Source organism: Plasmodium malariae (genome assembly GCF_900090045.1).
Source record: "Plasmodium malariae genome assembly, chromosome: 1".
Taxonomy (NCBI): domain Eukaryota; phylum Apicomplexa; class Aconoidasida; order Haemosporida; family Plasmodiidae; genus Plasmodium; species Plasmodium malariae.
Window position 1 is genome coordinate 1133016 of NC_041775.1, and position 16962 is coordinate 1149977.

The window sequence follows — 16962 nt, forward strand, 5'->3', positions numbered from 1 at the left end:
AACACCCTGGATTAGTAATTTGCTCTTTGGTTGCTTATTGAATAATGGTATATTAAATAAATGCTAATTTATCTATTTTATCAAATAATGTTTATGCTATGAATGAACATAAAAATGGCATTAATTTGAATGTATTTAATAAAATAACGAATAAATTGTTTATATAATTCTTAAAATAGAATCTCTTTTATTGGTACAAGTAAAATTTTTATCTGAAATAATATTTATTAAACTACAAAAATAAGATCTCATAAATAACTCTATGATTATGTGTAAATAAAAATATAAAAAAGGATAATTTTACACATTGTGTTACCATGTAAGTATTATTTTAGTATTTCATTTTTTTTTTTTTTTTTTTTTTTATTAAGTATATGGCATATTTTATGTTATAAACTTTGTATAATTATGAAGTAAATATTATATTTAATATTTGTAAATTAAAGAGATAAATGGAAGAATATTATATGATTAGCTATAAGGAAATATATTTGGCGCTAATATCCATAAGATATTTATTGAGAATTTATGTCTAAATTCGAAGGATAAAATAGAAACTAAATGCATATAAAAAAAAAAAAAAAATATATAAATATGTGTAATTTTTTGGTACTAAAATATCAAAAACAAATTACTATGTAATATATTGATCTATATAAAACTACTGATTATAATATGATAATTTGTTAATACCTTAAAACAAGAAATATTTCATTAAAATGTATAGAAAAAAATTTATGTATCACATTATGAAAATTCAAAATAGGATAGTAATTGATGGAAGGAATATTTTTAGACTTTAAAAACATGTAGACGCAAGATGTCAATGCGCTAAAAACAATGAATACACCTATCTATATGTTAAAATATGAATATATAGTAAATTAGAAAAAGAAATTGAAGAAATGAACTTTTGTAGTATAGTCACAAAGTAATAGAAATATTCTTAAAAATCTAATAAGGAATTATTGGATATTCAAAGAGACAAAAAGATGGAAGCATATTAAAACAATGCATAAATGGATAAAAATAAAAATTTTAGAATCACGAATGTAATATATATATATGGCAAAAGAAAAAAAAAAAAATAAAAGGAAAAAAGAACATTAGGAAAATAGTTGCTAAAGTAATTTTTTAAAATGATAATTTATATCAAAAGGTAGTTACCTTACTGTAGTAGTTACAAAAGAAAATAAAATGAGTTTTTTCATATTCTTAGAAAAAAGAAATGCAAAATATTATAGATAAATGAAAAAATATTGAGATTTTAAAAAATATAAATGAGTATTATAAAATGAAACATTAAGGATGTCATTAAAGATATACATATTGGCAACTGCCTAATTATAACGTAAAACTTGGTTTCTTACGAATGATCTGATTAAAAAAAAATATTATTGATGATAAATGTGTACATCAAGTTATAAAAGAAAAATTAGAATAGATTAATAAACTATAGTAAAAAAATTAAAAGGAAACAAGTAATAATTTTACATATGAGAAATAAGAAGTGCGATGAAAAATATTATGAGTATAATGGAAAAAAAGAAAGAATATTTCTACCGAAGGATTCATTTGTTCGGGTATACATATGTAATGTAGACAGTAAAAATTTGTACTATTTATTATTCTATGTTATTTAAAATAGTAGTAATACAAAAAGCAGTAGTGGATTATCAAATATGGAAAATCCATAATCAGTAAAGATAACAAATTTCCATGAAAATAAAAAATAAAATTAGAATGGCGTTTAAGCACATTTCAGTCAAATTACAAAAGCGTATTAGTGGAATTTCTGAAGTTCATACCCACCATTATGTACCATTTTTAATTCTAAGATAATATATATATATATATATAATTATTATAAATAACCTTAAGAAAAAAATATACGCCAACACAAATATGTAAAAATTAAAATGCATAGATTGTCCTAATTATTAAATGGTTTATTTGGTATAAAATATAATGTAAAGAACTCCATATGTAGGCAGTTATATTATTTATGATATTACATATAGTTAACATATCATTCACAACTCTTGAGGATGTTATAGAAAAAGAATGCAGAAAATGTTAAAATAATAATATTTTAAAGGAATACTAATTCTCTTTACAAATCATAAATTAGGTGTATATATAGAAATAAAAATTATATATGAAATGTTGTAAGAATTTACTTACAAAAAAGAGTTAGTCTGACAATAAACATGTGTACTAATATAATCCGTTTATATAAACGATTTTTCTTAATGAAAGAATTTAAGGCATATAAAAATTTCATTTTTTAATAAATTCTATTTAATATTTGTATATACATGTATAGTTCTAGTACAAATTATTAATTACAATGAATAAATTAAAAGTTATATTATTATTTTATAAAAAAAGTCATCATATTTTAAAGGAGGCATTTAAATTTACAAGCTGGAAAGTTTTCGTTAAGAAGTTTTTTAAATATAATTTTTCTCAAGTCATTTTAACTAATTCAAGGAATTAGTTTACACGCTTCTTTTTACTCTTAAGATACAATTAAATATTCTACGCGGATATTTTATTTAAATAAAAGATAGAAGGAATTTGATGAACAATAATTATTTTTAATAGTATTGTTTGAAGAAATAACTTTTTTAAATACGTTATTTTTATTCACATATATTTAAAAAAAAATATATTCATTGTTCAAAATAATATTATCTATTAAAGCAAAGAAATAATAAACAAGACAATAATAATTAAAATAAATCATTAAATTTAATGAAGTCATAAAAGAAGTTAAATAGAGTAAAAACTTTAAATGAAATAAAAAAGTATGAAAATAAAAAATTATTTAATTCTTTTCAATACATAGAAAAATATAAATAGCTACAATTAATAATATTAGTAAGAACTTATATATATATATATATTTCTAAAAAATAACAATTCATTCCTATTATCTTGTGTTTCCTATTAATAATTAAATAACAACCTCACAATTTAATCTTCTGCTAATAATATAAAGTACAAAAAAATTAAGTTAAAAATTTAATAAAATACAAATTAAATGTAATTTCAATAAAATGTATTTAAGGATACAGATAAAATTTATTTGAATTAATATTTACTATTATTTTATTTTAACTCTTTGTACTTCAATAAGTATATGTTTAAAAATTAGTAAGTGTATATTATATTTGAAATAAAATTATGCTATTTATGTTTCAATATATTCATACATAAGCACTGTGATTTAGTGATGCACTACTAAAAAATTGTATTTAAACTAAAAATTTTGAAATAAAAACTTACCGTGTTAGTACGTTATAAAGTAAAATTATTTGATGTTTCTGAACACATGGAATATCTGCATTTATGCTACTATAAATTAACTCTGAATTTGTTTAATGTATTAATCTTTTTAAGTGGAGTAATAAAAATAAATAAAAAAAAAAGTAATACATAAAGGACTATTTTTATTGATTTTTTTTTCTTCATATAACATATGTATATCTATTTTAGTAAATCATTTAATTTTTTAGAAATTTCAGAAGATACAAAATACTTAGTTATTTTAATCTACTTAAATACTTTTACACTGTGTGAATTATTGGTTCATGTTTTAAATAACATGGTTGAATAGTTTTTTATTTTCTTCTTATAAAAATAACTTTTATATATACTAAGTATGGTGATATAAATTCATTTATTATTCAAATAAACGAAAAGATAATAAAGAGACATATATAAACAGAAGTACAAATATTAAAAAAAAATATATATATATCTAATATATTTCTGATAGTGCAACATAATTTTTTGTTATTCCTTTTTGATAGATAACAAATACTTGGTTTATCTATCTTACTATCTATTTGTGTCATATGTTCATAATTTTTGACTATTTAAAAATATAATATATATTTATATAAAGTTCACAAATTTGATGAGTTAATTATAAATATAGTTGTAATTAGTAAAATTGTTAATTTAATTTAAGGTAAAGTAATTGAATATTAAAAAAAATTAGCTAAATAGAATTAATAAAAGTCTGTATTAAAAGAGAAAAATATTTTCTCATCAATAGGTTATACACACATCATATTATGATATCGCTCAATAAACATATATATATATATATATATATATATATATATTAACCTAGTTTTTCCTCCTTAGAAAACATGTTTTGTATTTAATATTATATATATATAAATAAAAATATTTACGATATATATATATTTATTTTCCCTTAAAAAATTTTTTCCGCACTACAAAAGAATTCATATTAATGAATTATTTAATAACTGAAGTTAAGTAGTGTTTCACATAAAGAATTATAAATATAAATTAAAAAGTGATTAAAGATATATAACGTGTATATCTTAAAGTTACTTTTTTATTTTATAAAAAAACAAAAGCTTATTTAACCACATAAATTGTTATTTTTTCTAATTCATATATATCTTAATTTAGGGAAGTCTTGTGAAATGGAAAAATTAGTACTCTTTACAATTTTAATTAATAATTTTTATATTATTTTTATTTGAATATCACATTGTTCAATGAAAACAGCATTATATTATTTCTTGAATATATGCAATAATTTTTTAATTTATGTTATTTTTTCCGTACTTGTTGGGTCCGTATATTAAAAGATTTACCGTTGTATAAATTATACAAAAAAATTTATGATGAAACAAGAACAAATTAGGTTGCTAAGAATTTAAACTACTATATGATTTGTTATCAAAGTAAATATGGATTAATATTACATGCTGTAGAACTATCCAAAATATATCATTAATACACAAAAATAACAAAAAGGCGGAGATTTTTTTAATGAAAAATCTTGTTATGAATTGAATTATTGGTTTTATGAAGATCTGTATAAAAATATTGCTTATAAGGATGAGGATGAGAAATTTTATAAGATTTTAGATTTCCATCTGAGTGTATAGTGAATTATTATTGAGAATACGTTTAATAATGACTTTTTATGCCATACTGGTTATTTTTTAACTATTATTGATAACTTCGAAGATCTTATGAATTTTCATAATTTTATGGACAATTTTGTTGTCACTAAAATTGAATATGTTAATGATGATAGTGCCAATATGTAATAGATATTTTAACTACCCTAGTTTTAACGTATCACTACATTATCAGTGAATGTATATATGATCAAAAGATTCAGCTAGTTCATGCAAAGAATATATTGAAAATTATAAAGAGTACATTCTTAGAAAAGTTTGAAACTATTTAAATAATAGGGGAATTGTACGTTTTTATTTTTTTTTGGAGGGAATACCTGTTACAAGAACGTTAAGGGAAAATTACAAAGGGGAAACTATTAAATAAGCATAATTCAATTTAATATAGACAAATTAAAGTAAAATATTAAATTATCGTAGAAGAATCTCAAAATAATATTCTTTCTAAAACAGTATATTACTTAGAAAAAACTGGAAACAGTTCATAACAAAAGGGAGCTTTCACAGTACAAGTTGAATATACAATAACTGATATACAAACTCTTGAGATGGAATCTTTGTAAGTAATAAGAAGTTTCTTTTCCTTTATATCTAAGAGCTGTCTGTTAAGGCTTTTCTCTATGTTAAGCATATTTTGTTTTTTTTTCCTATTGTACAGAGAAAATATATAAATTCCTTTAAGAAATACTAATCGTTTAAATTAACATTAACAATATGTTATCATTAATGATTTATAATTATTAAATAACAATATTGTATATAATAGACATTTAAAATTTTTTTTTCTTGTTTACATTGTTTGAACATTAGTTTTTATCTACTTCTAGAAGAATAAAGATAGAAATTCAATAATGTTTTGGACATGAAGATAAATATTTATTACATGAAAGCATTATATACTTAGTATTTCACATAAGTACATATGTCATATTTCAATCCATCTTGTATCAGATATATTAATAATCTGGAATAACGTAGGACATCATTTGAATTAATAATAATCATTATTGAAAAATTATATTATTACTCTCTAAGTATTCCTCTGATTATAGTTAAGAATAGAAATAATTCAACTCTAAGAAATGAATTTACTTATCAAATTTATAAAATTATAATAAGATAAAAGTCGTTGATATAAAGGATTATTAATATTATGAATCTATATATTCATTAACAAAAGAATAGCATAAAACATAGAATTTTTTAGAAACTCCTACTACATGAATCAGTTAATAATAATAAAGTAAAACATGAAAAGTATAATAAAACGCCAATGAAAGTAGGATATACGAGATGCCATTCGTTAGTGATATTAGAGGAAATATAAAAATTTTATAAATAAATTGATAATGAGTTATATAAATTTGATAATATTTTGCTACAAAGTATTCTTTAGCTTCCATTGAAACAGATGAAATTATTACAGTTTTATTTATAAATTAAATATAATAATAAGAACTTGTGGAAAAGGTTCAAATGATTTATGGGGATAGAATTTATTATCCATTTTTGGAGTGCTTAAAATTGGAAATGTACATTTTGTAATTGTAACAATAAATTAAATTTTATATCAACCCATAACTACAGTAACGTGTGTGTTATTATGTAAAATTATTAGAATAAAATAAATAAATTATGTGAAAAGTAAAAAACATAACATGATTAAAAGTACATATCATTGAAAGAGAAATACATGCAAACAAATTAAAAAAGAATTTTTATTCATTAATATATTATAAATGGTGTTAAGAAATTTTCAGTGTTTCCTTTTTAAATATATGAAGTAAAATTAGTATATATATGTATTTGTAAGATATCTTCATGTAATATTCCAAAAGTAAACATTTTGTTGTAAAAATATCTGTAAAAATTTTGTACACTATTTCTTAACTCTTATGTTTTTGGTAGGTTTAATTTTTTTTTTTTTTTTTTTTGTTAAATGCATATAATAATCTGTTATTATCTTTTTTAAAATTTAAATATAATGTGTGAACGCTTTATAAATGAATTATTTCTTCTTTTAAATCTGCATATTTGTAAATATTTAGTTTTTCATAAGATAAAATTATTATTTATTTGATATTTCTTTAATTTTTACTTGTTTGCGATTATAATAAGGACTTCACTAAGTTCTTCATTTAGTTTTGTTGTTATTTCATTATATATATATTCTAGTATTACATTAATTATTACTCTGAATATCGAATGGTAGAAATATTTAAAGACTATATTCATTTCTTGGTATATCTATTTTACATATTAATAGAAGTGAATATAAAATTATTATTGTGTATATAAGAAAAGTTTATATATAATAACTATAACAAATTTTTTCTTAAAAATCATACTTTTTCAAGTTGGGATTATATATAAATATATTCAAAAGTGAATTGTATCATCCTTTTTATCAGTAATTTAAAGCTTTCGACTAAACTATAAAATATTATAGAAACATTTTTGTATTTTTTAAAAATAATAATAGTAATATTTTCTCTTTTTATATTTATAATTTTAGTAATAGTATAATAATATTTAATGATTCCCATTGTGTTTTCGTAAAAAATTAGAATTATTACAAGTATAATGAGAGAACGAAACAACTAAATTTTGTTTATTTTTAAAATAATTCATTTATGTTTTGTAATTAGCAAAATACGAGAAGCTTAACAAATACTCATAAATAGGTTAACAAAAAATTTTATTATAAAATTTTATTTAGCCTAAAAATTTATATATAAATATTATCTGATGATGTGAATTGAGGAACAAAGAACAAGAAATAGAAAAAATTTGTATAAAAAGTTCTGCTTAACTATCCATTAGTTATTATTTTATAGGTGAAATATAAAAATAAGTTTAATATATCTCAGAAAATTAATAAAAAAAAATGTATAAAAATCAAAGAGAATAATTTATCTAGTAATACTTTTAATTAATGTATATGATTAAAAATAAATGAAAACGTTATTATGGAGAAACATAAAGTATATAATTGTCACTTTTACAAAAGTGACGAACTAGCATATAATCAAAAATAGAGAAAAGAATTTATGCAATCTTTATAAGAAACATATAAAAATTAACATTCATTAATTATAGAGGGTAAATGACATGGATTCTTATAGATGTTAAGGGTATTATAAATGCAAATATAATAAACATATAGTTGCCATTATTGTGAAATAATGTAGGTTTTTAATTGTTGAAACATATTTTTCAAAAAAATTAATAGCTTTTTACAAATTCATTTATTTGTTTTTTTATTCTTTTAAGTAAAAATGCTATCATTTAATTTTATTAGTATAATGTAGGAGAAACATTAATAAAATATATGGAAACGTAGGCTTGTGAAATATGATAAGATTGTTTTTCATAATTATTATTGTATCTATGAAAAATAATATATAATACTTCTATATTTGTTTTTATAAAGGATATTATGTGTAGATTCTGTTAACGTGTTTCCAACAGAACAATATACATTCACGTTTTTGAGATGCATGAATTATTAAAAAAGAATATTCGTTATGAATATTTTACTTTTTTAAAAGCATTATTTTTGAAAATTTTGGTAATTTTTCGTTAAACCAAATAAATAATTTTACACATTTGTTTTAAAAATAGATATACTGCACTATTAATATTTCAAAAAAAATATGTTATGTGGATTCTATAGTTTATATACAATTACGTAACCTTTTAAGTTTTCAAATATATACTAATTAAGATAATTAGAGAATATAATTTTATAAAAATGAAATATGTAGTATTTTTCAAATAAAATAAAAATATTTTATAAAATTTAAAAATAATAAGTATTTTTTCTATAATTAATTTGCATTTATTTATTATGTATTATTCTTACTAATAATATATTATTAAATTTTTTTTAATTTAAAATTTGTAAAATAAATTAAATTAAAGTATGTGTGCACTATATGTATTTTTATGTACATCAATAAAAAATAAATGGATTAATTACAATTCTACACATTTCAGTTTCAAGAGTTAACTATAAATTCTAAAAAAATGAATATGCACTGTTTTAGCACTGAAGGATATATATCTGTGACGATATTTTTAATAGCTATATAGGATTAATAAATAAATATCTCAATTAAAATTATAGTTTATATTTACGAATAATAAATAAATTTTACTATATTACGTATTTTTAATGATGCAATATGATAAATTTATAAATTAGTATTTCATAGTGGATCAATTCGTAATATAATGCTTTATTTTATATGAATATTACTTCATTAATTTTAGTTTTTGATTTTTTTAAAATGAAAAATTATAATTTTGTGTGGTGATAATAGAACTAATATAATTTAATTTTAAAGGAAAATTAAATTATCCATCTTTCTAATAAATATTTATTTACATATTAATATTAGTAAGAAGAAATACAAGATATCTCTTTCGACTACGTGTAATTATATGTTATGTATATTGTGCTAACACAAATATTATCAGTTATTTAGTATTCATTTAAATAGAATGACACTTTTAGAAGAAAATGTAAGAATTTATTTCATATATATTTTTAAATTTTAAATAGTTCATTATTTGTATGGTAAATTTTCAATGAAACACAATAACAAATTCTCCTATGAACGAAAGCATATAAGGGTTTATTTAATCCTTTTTTTTTGTTTAATTTGGGAAAGATAAATTAAAATATTTTTCTGAATAAAAAAAATATTAAGTATTGAATTGTGAAAAAAAAAAAAAAAAGGGATGATTACTTTTATTGAGATGACTTAGTAGGATTTGATGAATATATAAAAAATTTTGTAAAAAAGCACATACAAATTTAGCAAAAAATTATGAAAAGGCTGTAAATTCTGGTAATTGTGTAGAATGTTATTATTTACAGCATTGGTTCTATAAGCATACAAGGAAAATTATTAGTATCTCGGGTAATCATCATAATAGCGTATATGATACTAATAAGAAATTTTGTGGTACTGAATGATATCAGTAGAAATTTTTTAATATTGGGATAATGTAATTGTCATTTTATCGATTCAAAGGTACCATGAAAAGAAGGGAAAGATTTGCATGATTACCTTAAAAATTATGAGTATATATTTAAATGAAATGACAATGATAATAATAATAATAATAATGGTTGTAAAAACTATTGCATATATGTTATGTGTATTAACTATTTATATAAGGCGTATATATGGGTATGCTGCACTTGTTGTAGTAGATCCGTTACATCTTGAAGAGTGTAATATCCTGAATATATCAAATGAAACTAGAAGTAGTATTCAGATGATGTCTTCAAAAATCGAGGATGTATATATGAAGCTTCTATAGAGGGAGTAGAAGAAATAATTAATATCCTAACCATTTATCTTCATGTTAAAAGAAGTAAATAAATTAAATTAAAACCATTTAGATTAAAAATATTAACACTCTCTGAAAAAAGAACTTTGATACCATGTGAAAAATTAATAAGGGATTCTTTTTACATTGTTATAACATTTAGTTTCACATTATTATGATTTTTTTTTTTTTTTTTGTATCAAGTATAAATTCCACTTTAAACTATTAACATGTTGTATTAATGTGTATATCTTATTTTTTTTTTTAATTTGTAAATGTAATATAAATGTACTATATATTTATTATGATTTTTATATATTTGTTCGTTCACTTGCTTTGTATCCGTGTTTCGCGATTAACCCATAGAAAAGGAAAAAGATAGAGTTTATTTTAAGTACAAAAGAAGCAGTTATTAATGAATAATCCAAATATCTTTTATAGGAATTCTCGAATGAAATGTGAATATATATCTTATCATACTGTGAAGGATCCTTAACATTAATGTGGGAAAAAATATCAAAATTAATAGAAATATGTTAAGAAAAACAGAAAAATGTATATATTTGTGCTTATATTTAATAAATAAATGTAAAAAAAAGAAAGAATGTAACTAAATAATACATTTTCTCTTATTTTTTCTATTTGTAGTTTAACTTGTAACTTTTTGCTATTGTGTTATATCAGAATAACAGATTCATTCTAATATTCTTTTAATTTATAAGGTAATTTTATTTTTGCTTAAATTTTGCTTTTTCTTTTTTTATAATTATCTTTATAATAAACAAATATTACATTTTCTTCCTAAAAAAATGAATTTCATATTGGATATTTAACAATAAATTGTTATTCTAATATTCCTAAAACTATAAAAAAATGTAAACTAAATATATTTATATATTCTGCTAAATTCATTATATAGGAAAACGACTGAATTTTGTGTTGTTATGAGATGTATAATATAGAAACTTGCAATGGGAATAATGAATATAAGGATGTAAATGGAATTCTGAAGGCAAAGTTATTATTATTATCTATAGCAGTTAAAATAGCATATAAATTATATGTATATATTTATCAAAATATATTGGGTATATATTATATAAAACGAACACCTTTTTGTTGTATCATAAAATCATATACATAAATGATATTAAATAATTAATAATAGTTTGATTTTTCTATATTCTGTTATTTTTGAAATCTTTAATATAGTATACACATTTCCATTTAATTTATTTTGTGAACTGAGAATAGTATTTTTTTTTAAAATATCATATTTATATAAATGATATAAGCTTTAGTAATGTTCTTCATGGTTTAACCTAAAAGAAAAGTTTGTAGTAAACATTTAATTAATTTACAATATAAATTGTATCAATGCATTGAGTGTTTTGTTTCATTTGTTATATTTACATTTGTAACTATTTTTCTATGTTATATCATTGTAGTATTTAAAAATAATGGTATGAAATAGAGAATACATTTTTTAAGTATAAGTAAAAAACTATTTTAAATATATGAACGGACTAAAACTATTATGTAAATATAAAAAGGCAATGAAAATGAATTATAGGATCTTGAAAGTTAAAAAGAGAATTTATAATTATGGATTATTCTGTGTACAATAATAATTTAATAAAAGATAAAAGAAAAAAACTGAAATTATTTTAAAAAAGAATGCAAAAATAATAATATGTAAACTTTTGTATATATTCGAAATGTATAATGAAATTACAAGTTCCATATGAAAGGTTGCGAACTGTTATACATAGGATTATTTCATTTATAATAACGATCGGAAATATACATGAAGAAAGGAATTATATGAGAATTTGTAAATATAAAAATTATTGCAGTGCACATTTTAAACTATATATTTGTTATACATTTTTTAATAGATATTTGAATAACATATTTTTTATAAAAATATTAAGTTATATATCTTTCTTTTCCGTTATGTTGCTTAATGAATATGTATCATATACAATATAAAAACTGTTAACGATGCTTGAATTTTATATTCTGAGAATAGATATATTATAATAATATTTTTTTTCTTTTGATATAAATAAATATTTTTTAATTATAATTTTATTATGTAATTCTGATATTTGCAATAGAACAATATATATATACAATTTTGTCATTATTGTTTTAAATAGAAAATAGATATATAATTTAAAATTACATTAATAGATTAAAAATATTTTTATACTATAAAACAAATGAAAAAAGGTGTTCTTTTTAAATCGTTCAATTCTTAAAAAGAGCTGAAAAGAAAAACCAATTTCTATTACATATCTTAACAATAATTTACTTCAAAAATACTATGAACATGTATTAATTACGAATTAACTAGGTTAAAATGAATAAAAATCGATAACTCAGTTATTCATGATATATATTTATATTAAATCTTATTTAGATTGTTAATTCCAATAATATATCATAAAAAAAGAAATAATGAACTATTCTATATATTCTTATTCTAACTTTTTTAACATTATATTATTATTTAGTGTTATCAAAACAATTTAGAAGAGAAATTAAAATAAAAGGTAAAAATGACTAATTTGGAAATTTAAATATATTGATAATAGATAAAAATTGGTATATTCGAATGAGTAAATTAATGAAAATTTAATAAAGTATAAGGAAGAAATGTGAACTAGCACTGTATTAGAAAGGGATATAAATCTATCGAATAAAGTGATATGCAAAAAGTATATCATTTGGAAAAACGAAAATAGGTGCATTATCTTATTTAGATTTTTCTTTATTTAATATAAAAAAAAAAAAAAAATAAGAAATATACTTTGATAAATACACATTTAATACGATGTATGAAAATGTTATAAATAAAAAAAAGAAAACTAATATTATTATTTTATAATTTAATTTTCACTGAAAAACATAATAATAATAATAAATCATAAAAAAAAAGAATATATACATATGTATATATTATCATACTTATCACTTTTTTCAGTATAACAAATGAGTTTACATATAAATTTTTATAATAATTAATTCATGTAACATTCTTTGGGTATTTAAATTCTATATATCAATTATTATTATGAAAAACATTATTATATTTTTAAATAAATGATTTCATAGAAATATAGTAAGAATGTAAATCAAATATGAGTGCTTTTGTTTAAATAGTCAATAATAATAAATTACTTAATTTTATATGTTATATAAGAAAAGTGCATTTCTCATAAATAAAATTATAAGTTAGCATTTCTTTATTTTATCAACTTCTTTTATTTACCTGCTTTTTTATTACATGTTTAAATTATTATATGAAATGAATTATATTTACTAATTAATAACTTGATTATATGTGTAAATACATTATTAAATTATGCCTAGTAGCAACTGTAATGAAAAAGATATAATTTCGTGAGATGTAACTACATTATAACAGTGATTATTAATTATTGTAAAAATATTATAATTATTTTATATCAGAATAAATAAAGTTATATTTTAAATGTTCATTTTATAGGATATTTATTTAATTATATTTTAGGAAAATTCGAGAATTAATGGTGAGAATTTAAAATAATCTGTTAGAGTATTATATATATTACAGCAGTGTAGGTTTAGTAAAAATACTGTAAAAAATAATTAAAAAGTTAAGATTGATTTAACTAAATTCTTTCAATAATATAATGGTAACTATATATTTTGATGTTTTATTAAATATATTTTACATATATTAACTTACAGTATTTTATATAGAAATTATTAAGAATTTTTTAATATTATAAAACTATCAGACCGCAGAAGGAAACTGTATGAATTATAAATTTTATATAACTTTTCTATTACTTACATTACTACATTTATTTTTGTTCTTACATATCTTCTGGTAATTTAGTTTTGTTATTATTTTGTTGTGAATTATCTTTTTATAGTAAATATAATATTGTTTTTACATTTCTTAATATGTATTATTAGCTGTTTCCATTATTGAATCGTATTCTGCGTGCTTCTAGAAGCTTATTATATATTTATATAATTAATTGTTACATTTATATAATAGTAGTTACACTGTCCTATTTCTTTCAATATATAAATGTCATGGATCATTAGTTACGCAAAAAATCATTTTATTATTCATAGTTTTCATATTTTTTCCTATAAAATTATTAATTTGTAATAAATGTTTGTTTTTATAATATCTATATATTCTTATGAATTAAAATTTTTTATAATTGTCATTTTAAATTTCAAGTTCATAAATTTGTATTCTCAAAAATATATTTTTTTTTTTAATTAAAAAGGGTTACGTACATTAATGCAGCATGCATAAGATTTATGGATCGGATATTTACTTACACCCTATTTTGTTTTGTGAAAAATGATATATATTTTTTAAATATTATGTTTCTATGAAATGGGAAAAACTTTTACATAAAAAATTTAATAATAAAGGTAAAATTAAAATGGTTACTCATAAGATTAATAGTTATTGTGTATTATCATACATCATTTATTATTATTTTCATAAAAAAAAAATATTTCATATATATATTGTATATTTTTACAAAAATTTGTTTTAAGTATATATTATAAAATATTTATAATATCTAATTATATAAATGCGTGCAATAATTATTTACAATTTATGATTGACCACCAAAACGCTGATCTTTAAAATGTGTTCATAATTAAATTGTTGTGTAAAAATTTTTTTTAAGTATACATGAGTAAATATCTTAAGAAAGTAATGTATTGTATATGTTAAGATAATGATTTTCTAAATATTTGTTTTGTTGCTAAATAAATTCTTGTATTTAAAATATATTCCAATTATATATAATTTTTTTTTATTTCTGTAGAAATATCTAAAAAAATGTTAAATTTATAATTTCCATAGGAAGATTTTAATGCATATATATACAAACATAGATTTTTATATATTAAATATTAGCTTATTAATACATGAAATTTTAAGAAATATTTTTTTTTGTTTTATTTTTTAATAACTAATTTATTTCTATGAAATTATAAGATAAATGAAATTTATAAATTATATTTATGAATTGTATAATGTTTTTATGTATATATTTTATATTAATACATAATATGATAATCCAAACAAGGCTCCTATAATAACAATGTCAAAGCGAAAATAGTACAGTGCATAAATATTATATTAATTATACATACAAACATACATACGTATTAAATACATTTTTTTATTTGTTAATTTTTTATTCACCTTTTTTACATAATTAATTTGTTTAATCTTCTTATGTATAAATTGATGTTGTAATTTTACAATTTTATATTAATATAACACCCCGTTTTACCATAAGAGGAATTATTTTTAAGTATCTTTAATATGAATAATTTTATTGAACCATGAAAAAAAAATTATTACAGTTTTTGATAATTTATTTTTACTTCACACTAAGATATAAAGTTACGTATTTTGTTGAAGATCACTTTTAATATGTATAATATAACACCATATAAATATTAATAAATTTGTTATTAATCGAGTCTGTAATTCAACAATTATAATACAATTAATCTTTGATTAGTAAAGGAAATATGTTATTAATAGTACATATAATAATTAATCTTATAATCCAGAAATATAATACGTGTAATTAATAAAATTGTGTTATGTACCTTAAAATAGATACTTTTTATTTGTAAAGAAAAAAAAAAATATATATATATATTTAGAATAGTTCTTATGTACAATTTTTTGTTGCAGAACTGAGATGTATTATTGCATATATCAATGACAACTAAAGTGAAATACTAAAATATTTTTGAGTAGTTGGAAAGCATGATTATTGTTGTTACATTAATTCTTAAAGACAATTAAACAAATTATTTAGATTTAAAAAGTATATATATTTATTAATATATAAAAATGTATATACTATAATTTTATAACTGTTAGAGGTATATAAAAAAATAACATATGTATTGCCATATAATGTAATTCTTATATTTTTTTTATAATTTAATATTAAATTTGTAAATGTATTCAAGAATTAGGGAGTAAAATGTTCTTATATTGATATATCTTATTTTATTTTTTTATTTTTATTTCTGTAATAAATTATTTTTAAAGCTATAGGAAATATTATTAAATTTTTTCCTCTAATTTGATTTTATTTTTTTGTGTTATTAAATATAACTACATGAGAAAAAGGAAAAAATACTATTATATTGCTTTTTATTAATAAATATTTTTATTACGTAATAAATTAGAGAAAATTCAAATGTAATTTCCTACCAATTATTTATAAACTAATTAAAGAATAATTCAAAAAGTATTTTATTAACAATAAAAAAATAAAGAACAATAATAAAGTTCTTAGAATTAATTGTTTCAGTGATATATATTTAATTAATTATTTTTTTAATATTTTTTTCTGAATACATATTATAATTTGCTGACATTTATATTAATCAGTAACTTTATTTTATGTATAATATATATTTTCAATAAATATATAGTTCACATTATATGAAGATTATTTATAATAACAATATATGAAAATCAAAGTGTGCGCTTATAAATGAACATAATAACCTTGTTCAAGTAGAGATAAACTATATATATTATATATTCCTTTATATAGTCATTTTAAAATACTTTATTTGG